The sequence below is a fragment of the Phalacrocorax carbo genome, chromosome 2 (assembly GCF_963921805.1).
Source record: "Phalacrocorax carbo chromosome 2, bPhaCar2.1, whole genome shotgun sequence".
NCBI lineage: Eukaryota > Metazoa > Chordata > Aves > Suliformes > Phalacrocoracidae > Phalacrocorax > Phalacrocorax carbo.
This window is the reverse complement of record NC_087514.1, coordinates 30,224,026-30,235,864: the sequence shown is the minus strand read 5'-3', so window position 1 is coordinate 30,235,864 and position 11,839 is coordinate 30,224,026.

Here is an 11,839-nt window from a genome sequence, read left to right as displayed (position 1 = left end):
ACAGATCATTTGTTCTGCGTTCAGCTTTTCTGAATGGAGCTATAAAGCTACTTGTCTCTTCCTACAACAGCTACAATGACTAATTCAGGTTCTTCATGTTGAGTGGTTTGAATTCTTTTCTGACTCTGTCAGCTACAGGCCTGAGTGCTACACAGGTGTCCCCTAAACAAATCAAGGGAGGTTATACCTCTAAAATTAGAATTACAGATCCAACGCATTGTGGTTTAAAGCTGCTGAAGCAAGCCAAGGGGGAACACCTTACAGAATCACAGGATGGCTGAGGTTGGAAGGGATCTCTGGAGGTCATCTGGTCCAACCCTTCTGCTCAAGCAGGGCCACCTAGACCAGCTAGCCCAGTACCATGCCCAGATGGCCTTTGAGTATCTCCAAGGATGGAGACTTACAAGCTTATGACCCACTTATTTCAACAGGTATCATCTTTTTGCAAAGCTGAAGCAAAGTGCTTGTTAGCAGTCACAAACACTAAACTCATTTCTGGAATTGTGCATGTATGCCAGAACTTGCTCTCAAAGGTAGCAACCCTACTTTTTGCATAACGATAACATGTTATGGCCCTCCTAAAAATAAAATATAAGAGCCCAAGATTTTTAAATTTTAAACCCATACCAAATTTTAAACCCATACCTTGTCAAATATGGTACCCTGACTACCAGGTAGTAAGATTTTCTGAGAAGTCATAAACTCATTGATACCTGTACAGCTTAAATAGTATCCAGGCTGGTAGGTGACAGAGAATGTGAACTTCTGCCTAATGGCTAGGGTAAAAACCTGGAAATACCTGTGAAGGTCTAACCACTGCTGCAATAAAAGTTCCATATCTCATACTCCATCACACTTCAAGGTTCCTCATAAATAATAACTAACAGCAAAGACAACCAACATCAGCCATATATTTATCATCTTGTTTGCATGAACTTGTTTACCTGGAATGTTGCCAGTGCCATATGTTTGCCTTTGCTGAATATTAAGTACTTTTGTATTCAGCCAGACAGTGCAAGCTGGTATTCATAAGTCTCATACGTGGTGTACAGGAAGAGCCTGCTGTGTGTCTTACCTGTGTGATCTACTAGGGAACACTGTTCTGGTTTTTTTGTTTCGTTTTTTTTTTCTTTCTTTTAAGTGAACAAACTTAGAGAACCACCCCCCAAAATCCTTACAAAAAACCCTCTTCAGGGTAAAAGGGTACATGGGCTTATCACAAATTCTCACTTTGCAGTTAGACTCTTGTGCAATGCCTTTTCAAGGAAGACATATATATCAAGGCCAAACCAGAAATTAAGAAAACAATTTCCCTGGCATTCATGATCCACTTCCTGAATGGTGAGTTCAATTAAGATAAAGGTGAATAGAACCATCCAGTTCTTCCTGACCTCTGTTCTCCTTCACTATTTGCTCGTATGAAGAGGTTATAATTAGGTCTTGCAATTGTTCCACAGCAGACTTAAAACAACACCCATTCTCACATCACACTCAGTCTGTTTCAACTGGAAAATTGTTTATGAATTCATAATGAAGAGAAAGAGACCACTTTGGTCATGGAGCAGAAGAGGAGCCACTGCAGGTAATTGTGGTACTGTCAAGTAGGCAGCTGTGATTAATGGGAAAATTATTTAGAAGTATTAAAAAAAAAAAAAAGGCTAGTTTGTTAATTCGAAGTCATCATAAGATACTCAGCCAGCACTTTGATGGGGGAAAGAGAGAAGCATGTTCACTTGCAAACTGTTCATTTTGCACAGTTTGTGATCTTGTCTCGCACTTGTCTGCCAACAACATGTGTTAGAACATTTTATGATTTCTCCACTGCTATTTCTAAGGGCTGGATGTGTCCTAGATTGACATGGGCGGGTAGACTGTGATTAGAGATGTTCCCTGGGAGATTAGATAATAATGATGTCCTGCATGGAGTCAGCAATATTTATAGAAGTTCAGATAGTTTATAGAAGAGTATCATTCACTAAACGACAGCTTTAGAATTTTCTAACTCTTCAAAGAAAAGCCCTGCAAGCAACAGCTGTGTCAAATCTAATATTGTAGGAACAAGCAGTGATGAAAGTACAGGCAGTGGCTTTATTGAAAAATTCCCATGAACCCGCTAACATCAGCCACTTCCTCTTCCAAACCACATTATCTCATACAGTCACGTAGCACCTGGTGACAGTTGCTTACACTGGGTGTTTGATAAATTTTAAGTCTTTCTGGTAACTGTTTGCTCCACTGCTGTCCCCCTTGCACTTTCATTATGATGGTGAAGGATGGTACTGCCTCAATACCATTGATGGTTCACTCAGGCTGTGAGACGCCCGAACCACCAGCTTCTTTAAAGTACAAGTGCAACAGGTGCATGTTTGAAGCCACATTGGCTCCATACCAAACAGTGAGAGGTATGGTGACGAAACTTTTCAGGGATCCCTGATAATTTTTTGACCACAAGTCTTGCTATTTTTTTATACAAGCCACAAACCAAAGCCAATTTGGGGACATCCTCATCCCAGTGTGGATTACAGTGTAGTGATTCCCCCAAGCTCTCATGTTCATTCAACATCGAGCTCTTCAGGATGTTCGCTTTAGTTCAGAGCTCAAATGTAGCTATGTTGCCCGAGCCGATGGACTCAGATTCTCAGCAGAGCTCGGTGGTAACGTGGGGTAGCTGTGTTACTCCTAATTCCAGAAGAACCAGTTTTGTCCAGTGAGGATGTCAGTGCACTACAGCATATTAAACAATAAAATTATATCCTCAGGACATTTGAAAAAGGCAATATATAAGCCCTGTTTTTATAATCTTGTGTGGTATGAGGCATTGTATATATGTATGACAGGAGACAGTCTCTGCTTTTTTGAATTCACACCATGACACAGAGAAGAAATGCATTGAGACAATATGCGATAAACAAGTGATTAGAGCAGACAGGTGGATATTAACTACATATTTTTCTTGAGGGATACGTTTGAATGAATCTCATAACATCACTCAGTATTCAAGGACCTGGAAAATTTGCTGCAAAGTACTAGAATAGAATAGATTATTTCAGCTGGAAAGGATCTACAGTGATGATCTCGTCCAACTGCCTGATTGATTCAGGGCTGACCAGAAGTTAAGGCATGTTATTAAGGGCATTGCCCAAACGCCTCTTAAATACTGACAGGCTTGGGGCCTCAACCGCCTCTCTAGGAAGGCTGTTCCACTGTTTGACCACCCTCTTGGTAAAGAAATGCTTCCTGATGTCCAGGCTAAACCTCCCTGGTGCAGCTTTGAACTATTCCCATGTCCTATCACTGCATGCCAGGCAGAAGAGATCAGCACCTCCATCTCTGCTTCCCCTCCTCAGGAAGCTGTAGAGAGCAATGAGGTCACCCTTCATCCTCATTTTCTCCAAACCAGACAAACCCAAAGTCCTTAGCTGCTCCTTATTGGGCATTCCTTCCAGCCCTTTCACCAGCTGTGTTGCTGCCTTCTGTCCAGGAAGCCCCGAGATCAAACAGGGAGAAAGAGTTTGTGCAGCACTTGGGTGCCTTGGACTGGGGATAACAGAGACAGAAATCTTCCTCTGTCCGTACTGCTACACAAAGGGTGTCTCTGAGAGGCATGGCAGACCTGCCACGGCTGACAGGTTTCACAAAAAGCAGAGCTAGGCTCTCTTTTCTGGATGCTGATCTACTAGCCCAAAGGCCAGGTCCAGAGGTTCAGCTCACTCCAGTAAGGTGGGAGGACTCCACCTGCAAGGTTCAACAGTGTAAGAAGGATCCTCTTTGGTGATCATATGCCACCCCATATATAGAGGAAAAAGCAGGCTTGTGTAAGGACTCATGGGACTTTCTGTCCCACTCTGTTCCACAGCTGGGCCTCCTCCAGTGCACCTAAGCAGGGAAGGACAGTGGAAGCGGAGTGCCCTCTCCCAAAAAAAGGAGGAAGAGTAGCCGATGATTCTGTTTTTGCAAAACTGTGTAGCAGCAGAATACTTTTTTTGAGTTACTCAAAGGTCAGGGAAGAACTTCCTCTTTCCTCAGCCTAAATTTCTCTTCAACCAGCTGAATTGAACTTGATACAAGAAAAAGAACATGAGACTGTTTTAACAAGATGATATTCACATCAGGTGATGCAGGATGTTGTAAATTGGATGATGCATCTCTTCACCACTTTATTGATTATATTTCTTCCAAAAGTCACTATAAATAGTCTAATTACATTATTCTCAAATGACAATCTTAAACAATATATTCCTTGAATCAAAAACAAAACCGAAAGGCCTCTAGATCTTGCACTGAACGTGTCTTTTGGTTGTTTTAGCCATTAATAACCATGCCCCAAGAAGGAAGATAGAAATACTAAAGAAAACAAGAGCAGCAGATTGCAGAAAAAAAAGATAAAAACAAGGCTTGAAAAAAATATCATCCTCACTCAGAATGTGTTCCTGGGGGATGTTTGAAAGGACAGCATTTTGCGGATCAGCTTAAAAGAGGGTGGTAAACATCATTTCCTCCTACTCTCTGTAAAAGTGCATCAGACTCTCTTAAATGCTTTTTGACTAGTAATGAAAATCATACCCAGACAGCATTTTGAAACTGAGGCATTTTAAACTATTTTAGAGACATAAACAAGCACTCAATGAATGATGAAGCCCACAGATAAAAAATGCAGTACTCCCAGAATGAGTAAAATGCCCCTGCTCTGACTTCTTAAATATCATGTTCTCTGGAGAAGTACTCGTCACATTATCAAGGGTGTGGGGGAGGCAATATAAAAAATTAGGGCCTGATCATGAAAACTCTGATGTGACAAATCACTGACATGAGTAATCCCATCCATTAATTGAAGTTCAATTGGCTTGCCACATTCCCTGAACAGGAAAGGCCATTCTTCCTCCATGAGGAGTGGAGTTAGGAGACCTGTCAGGTGTCCTGTTCTTTGGATTTCGGTTTAGGGATTTATCCTGAGAAACAGTGGGAAGGGGATAAGATGGAGGAATCACCTGTAGTAAAAGTGGCTAGAGGAAATGCTCTTCATTTTTTGTTTCAGCTTTACAGAGGTTTTTCAAAGACATGAATGTGAAACAAGGACTGCACTACTCCCATTAGCACAGCATGTGCATGGAGGGCCATTTTCAGGCCTCGTACTCCAGGTGCCCGTTTTCAGTTTTCAACCATTGTAGTTGCCAAAGGACAAGACAACCATGCATGGTGCAAGCTCCTGCTTTTCAAGGCTGCCAGCATGCCCTACAGAGTCAATAGAGAGGTCACCAATGAAGCGCTGTGTGACAGATCATCTCTGCATGGCCTCAACCTCGATACTAGGACCTTGACTTTCCAAATATTTTACAAGCCCACAGTGTAGCAGGTAATGGGGTAAATGTAGCCTTGCTGAAATCTCTTTCACCATTTGTCACCTCAGAGATGGCTTCTGTCTGAACAGGAGTGAGCTCAACTGGTGGGACTATTCATGTGAAGAAATCTGAACATGCTCTTAAGTGATTTGCAGCATCCAGCTCTTAATTTCTGTTGACTGAAGTTCTATTTCTATCTAGTTATCTAATCCTTGTAAAGACCTCAGGTAAATGGAAATGTCAGATCATTCCCATGTGAAAATCCATCCTTATTTCTCAGAGAATTTTGCAAGAACTGAGCAGCTATCTAGGTTAAAGGAAGAGAGGGGACTGTGAAAATATTTTTGCCTTTCAGAAAGAAAAATAGCAAACAGGAAAAAAGTCTAAACTTGTGGAATACTGAGATTATTTTCATTCTGAGGAATAATTATGTCAGTGTAATAGTGACCTAGTCTGTCATGCAACCACCATACTGTGTTTAATGAAGTTATATGATAATAACAAAATGTACAAATAATGTTTTATTAGATCCTGGGCCTCATATATAAATACTGCAATATATATGACTGCGTGATAAATGTCAACTCCAATTCATGAGAAGGAAAATCTTTTCTTCCTTCAGTGTATTGTAGTTTTAGTAATATAAACCTTTGAAAAAGTGTTTAGTTTTGTCATTCTGAGACCATTTGTCTTAGAGAGGATATGAAATAGAAAAACAATACACCAATTACCACCCAAAACCAATAATCCACATCAAGGCAAACAAAATATTTTGTATTTGGTTAGTAGTTGCTTTGTCTTTGTCTTCAACCCTTTGCACTTCGATCAAAACTGTACCTTTTGAAGTGTTCACTACTAATAATAGGGAAAAACTGGGTCATATTTCTGCTCCAGCAAAAAATATGGTGCATTTCAGACACCATACATTTGCTTATGGTTGCTTACAGGAACTAAAGATTCCCAATAGGTTTGGTAAAAAGCTTTATTAAAAGATGTTGCAAGGACTCAAATGAAGCTAATTGCCCAAGAGGGATAGGGCGCCAAGTAAAAAGCAGGCCTGTCATATGCAGCCATCACTCCTAGTCATTGCACTCCCAGTGACTGAAGAGCTAATGACACCAGACTCTTTGGAAATTCACAGCCTGAAAGCTTGATTAGATAAGACAGCAAGTGTAATCTGCATTTAATGAATGATTCAGGAATAACTTTAAAAGCCTAACTTCAAGGTAGCAGGGTATTGACGGAAATAGGTACATGCTCCATGGACATCTTGTGACCTAGCTAATTATGGGCATCTGAAAAAGTCATTACACTTCTTCCATCCAGTTTCAAAATCTGTTCTCTGCTTGTTCTGCCAGCTAAGAAAACCTAACATTTTTTTAAAACTTATGCTGCCGGGTAAGCAGAGGCTAGAAAATAATGAGAGGAAAAGGAAAACTTACTAAACCTGTTATTTCTGCAGTGCAGTGTAGGCAGACAGATATTTATGCCTCCATGGAGCCCCAGTGTTATTAGTGTGTATTCACAGTGTCGTCTGCTAATCAATAAGAGGATTTTGACCTACATTGGTCTGAACACCCCAAGTAAAGAGTACTAGAGACAGACAAATAAATGCAGTAGTATTTTCTTTTAAGATAGGGAAAAAAAAATTTTCCTTTTAAGTGGTGGTTCTTAGATATATGATTTTTCAACAAGAAATAATTTGTGAATGTTGGCAGCACTGCAAAACATCACAGGGAAAACTGTATCAACGTGCACAACCTGCAGTGATACCATTCAAGAAAGTGACACTGTTGACAACCCAGCTGAATTGCCTCTACACCAATGCATGCAGCATGGCCAACAAACAGGAGTTGAAGGCTACCATGCTGCTAGAAAGCTACAACCTAGCTGCCATTACTGAAACTTGGTGGGAAGAATCCCATGACTGGAGTGCAGCTATTGGTGACTACAGGCTGTTGAGAAGGGACAGGTGAGGAAGGAGGGGCAGAGGTGTTGCCCTCTATATCAAGAAATGGATAGAGTGTGAAGAGCTGTCTCTGAAGAATAGCCATGAGCAGATTGAAAGCTTATGGGTAAGAATAAGACACTGAGGCAAGTAAGGGAACCTTGTGGTTGGTGTTTACTACAGGCTGCCTCATCAAAGGGAGCTTATTGATGTAGCCTTCTTATGCCAGCTCAGGAGGTATTGTGCTCACAGGCTCTCATCCTGCTGGGGGGACTTCACTCCAACATCTGCTAGAAAAGTAGCATGGTGAGCTCTAGACAGTCCAGGAGACTCTTGGATTGTTGAGGATAACTTCTTAAGCCAGGTAATAGACAGCCCTACCAGAGCGGATGTGATACTGGACCTGTTGGTCACCAGTACAAGTGAACTAATCGGTGACATCAAGATTGGAGGCAGCCTGGGCTGCAGTGATCATGCACAGGTGGAGTTTGCAGTTCTGAGGGATATGGGTCAGGCGAAGAGTAAAGTTAGGACCATGAATTTTAGGAAAGCAAAATTCCAGTTGTTCAAGGAGTTAGTCAATAGGAACCCCTGGGAAATTGCCCTCAGGGACAGAACAGAGCTGGCAGATCTTTAAGGACACTTTCCATAGAGCGCAAGAGCTCTCAATACCCAGGTGTAAGAAATCAGGAAAAGAAGAGACCAGCATGACTGAGTCAAGATCTACTGGTCAAACTAAAGGGCAGGAAGGAAATGCACAGGCAGTGGAAGTAAGGACAGGTATCCTGGGAGGAGTATAGGGACACTGGCTGGTTGTGCAGGGATGATGTCAGGAAGGCCAAGGTGCAGCTGGAGCTGAATGTGGCAAAGGATGCAAAGAATAATAAGAAGGGCTTCCACAGGTACGACAACCAGAAAAGGAAGGTTAAAAAAAAGTACACCCCCCTGATGAACATGACTGGCAAACTGGTAACAATGGATAAGCAGAAGGCTGAGGTACTCAACAATGTCTTTGCCTCAGTCTTCACTAGCAACCTTTCTTCCCACACCTCTTGAGTGGACAGATGACAAGGCAGGGACTTTGGGAGCAAAGTCCTTCCCACTGTAAGAGAAGATCAGGTTTCTGACCACCTGAGAAACCTGAAAATGCATGAGTCTATGGGACCTGACAAGGCACATCCCAGGGTCCTGAGGGAATTGGCTGATGTAGTTGCCAAGCCACTCTCCATGATATTTGGAAAGTCATGGCAGTCAGGTGAAGTCCCTAGTGACTGGAAAAAGGGAAACATTGCACCCATTTTTAAAAAGGGTGGAAAGGAGGAACCCTGGGAACTACTGACCTGTCAGCCTCACCTCTGTGCCTGGAAAGAACATGGAACAGACCCTCCTAGAAGCTATGCTAAGGGACATGGAGGACAGGGAGGTGATTTGAGACAGCCAGCATGGCTTCACCAGTGCCAAGACTTGCCTAACCAATGTAGTGGCCTTCTATGATGGAGCAGCTACCTCAGTGGACAAGGGAAGAGCTCTGGAAGTCATGTATCTGGACTTCTGTAAGGCCTTTGACATGGTCTCCCACACCATCCTTCTCTCTAAATTGGAGAGATATGGATTTGATGGGTGGACTGTCAGTGGAGGGATTGAGAGCAGCCCTGCAGAGAAGGACTCGGGAGTACTGGTGGAGGGAAAATTGGACATGAGCCGATAATGTGCACTTACAGCCCAGAAGGCCAACAGTGTCCTGGCTGCATCAAAAGAAACATGGCCAGCAGGTCGAGGGTGGTGATTCTGCCCCTCTACTCTGCTCTGGTGAGACCCCACCTGGAGTGCTGCATCCATCTCTGGAGCCCCTCAGCACAGGGAAGACGTGGACCTGTTGGAGCAGGTCTAGAGAAGGACCACAAAAATGATCCGAGGGCTGGAGCACCTCTCCTATGAAGAAAGGCAGGGAGAGTTGAGGTTGTTCAGCCTGGAGAAGAGAAGGCTCTAGGGAGACCTTATTGCAGCCCTTCAGTACTTAAACGGGGCTCATAAGAAAGATGGGGACAAATGTTTTATCAGGGCCTGTTGGGATAGGACAAGGGGTAATGCTTTTAAACTAAGAGAGGGTAGGTTTAGACTGGATGTAAGGAAGAAATTTTTTACAGTGAGGGTGGTGAAAGACTGGCACAGGTTTTTCAGGGAGGTGGTAGATGCCCCATGCCTGGAAACATTCAAGGTCAGGTTGGATGGATCTCTGAGCAACCTGATCTAGATGAAGATGTCCCTGCTCATTGCAGGGTAGTTGGACTAGGTGACCTCTAAAGGTTCCTTCCAACTCAAACTATTCCATGATTCTATGATTCTATGCAAGTATCAGTCCTTCTTGGAGTCTGAAAACCCTCTCACATTCCTTTTCATTTAGCAGGAAAAAATTGCTGAGGCATATTTAAACCTGACCATATGTCAAAGTTCCAGTAGGGAAGAAGGGTGTTCAAGAGGCAGGTAATTGTCATCCACAGTTTTCAGTCTTTCATCCTTCTGTCACTGAAATTCAAGCACAGAATTCATTCAGCAGGTACCACTGTCACTTTCTTCTCTGCACCTTACTTACTTCAGATCTCATACAACAACCTTCACTTTCCCTCCATCCTCAGTCAAGACCCCAGTGCAGTGATCTAGACGTACCATATATTCTCAGTATAGATTCCCATCTCATGTTCCCTACCTCGAAAATACAGACCCTGGGGTAACAGGGACGCTGCAAAACAGCAGTTGCACCCTGTGTGACAAGGAAAAAGCTACTGCCAAATAAATATAGAGGCAACCTATAGCAGAGCAGCTGAGGGATGGCAACTTGCTCCTTTGTCATGGTTAGCAGGTTATAATTCCCCTGTCTATTTTGCTGTGTTTTTCTTTTTTTTCTCCTGTCTAACTGCATTTCTTTAGTGCTCTGGACAGCAGTGTGGATAAAATTAAAGCATTTGGAATAGCTAACTATTACCTGCATTTTACAATGGAGGAAATAGAAGCAAACACAGAAATAAAAGTGATCTCCAAAGTCATACTCTGTACAATCAGAAATAAAACCCAAGGTTCATACATTAACTATGAGACTATTCTTACTTCCTAGCAGTCATAATTTAGCTACTGATTGCAAGAGCAATAGAGATGTGCTTGAGAGAATGAGGGCTCTTGGCCCTTTGAAGCAGCCAAGGGAATCTGGGTTAGACCCAGACAGTAGCACCACCGCTCATATTTGAACAGTCAGCTTTGCACCACAGAGCTTTTCTCCTGCCTTGTGAAGACTATGACTCAAGATCTCTGCAGGCTTATAAGGTTGAAAATATCCTCACCAGCCTCAGCTCTTGCAAGGCATTTTAAGAAGTAAGCAAAACCTGCTGCAACAAGCCCAGCCTGGATATACGGAGCTGACAGAAGTGGCACACTGTGCAGTATTTCTATTACAAATCCTCCATTCTAAAGGTCTGACATGCAACTGTATTTAATCACTGCAGGATGGAGCTAGGCAGGAAAGCATTCCAGACAAGTACATATTATTTTTCTTTCAGCAAATCTGAAAATATTGCATGTATAGGTGAAATACTGGGCAGGCTACTCCAGGGCCTTGAGATTATTTTGTATTCCATGTTAATAAAAAAAGATTTAACAGCAAAAACTGGCATACAACAGGAATTTGAAACAGTGGAATTTCACCAAATAAAAATGCTTCGACCAAATTAGAGCCTGTCTACCTCTGTTCCCATGTCTCAATCAAAGGTTCTTTGTTTAGCCCTTCCCCCAGTTATGTGTTCTGTATGAGTTTTTTTGCACACAAATTCTAGGCTTCTTCTTATGACCATAAACTACACCAGTGCCACAGAATTCCTTCACAGAGAGCCATTTGTGGTGCTTCATGAGTTTAGGCTTTAAAATGTGGTGCAGGAATTGCATACACCTTAAAGTCCATTTTATGAGTGTGCTCGTTGTCTGCTCTGACTCCTGCTGGTGTTCTGGTAGAAGCTGTGCCATCAACGATGTCTGTCAATATTTTTTTCGGTGCTTTTTTTCACCTACCCTTACCGGTCACCTGTAAGTCTTACATCCAGACCACCTAGTTAACTCTCTTCCTTCAACACCAGCTTTAACAAAAAGAAAAAAACCAAAGACATTCTGCAGCCGGTTCAAACCTGTTTGCCAGGGGAATGGCAGGCAGGAGTACATTTATCTGAGATTTTGGTGTTAGTCGTTCTGGATAGAGAAAATCTCTGGTAAGTTCACTGATGGCAAAATAACCATGAGACAAATGTAACCCAGACGATGTAAGCTCAAGAAACACTTGATCTGTTGTATGTCATATAATCAAACACTGTGCAAGAAGATGATGGTCAGCTTTGTGATTTTTTTAATATTATGTAAAGATAGACCCTGGAACTGAAGCAACCATGGCCTCTGCTAAGTGCTACATACTATGGAAGCCAGCAGCTGTAACCATGCACCAGCAATCATGTTCCTTATCCTTCTTTTTTTGATAAAAATCAAGGTTTTTTCAACAGATTGAAATGAAACTCAG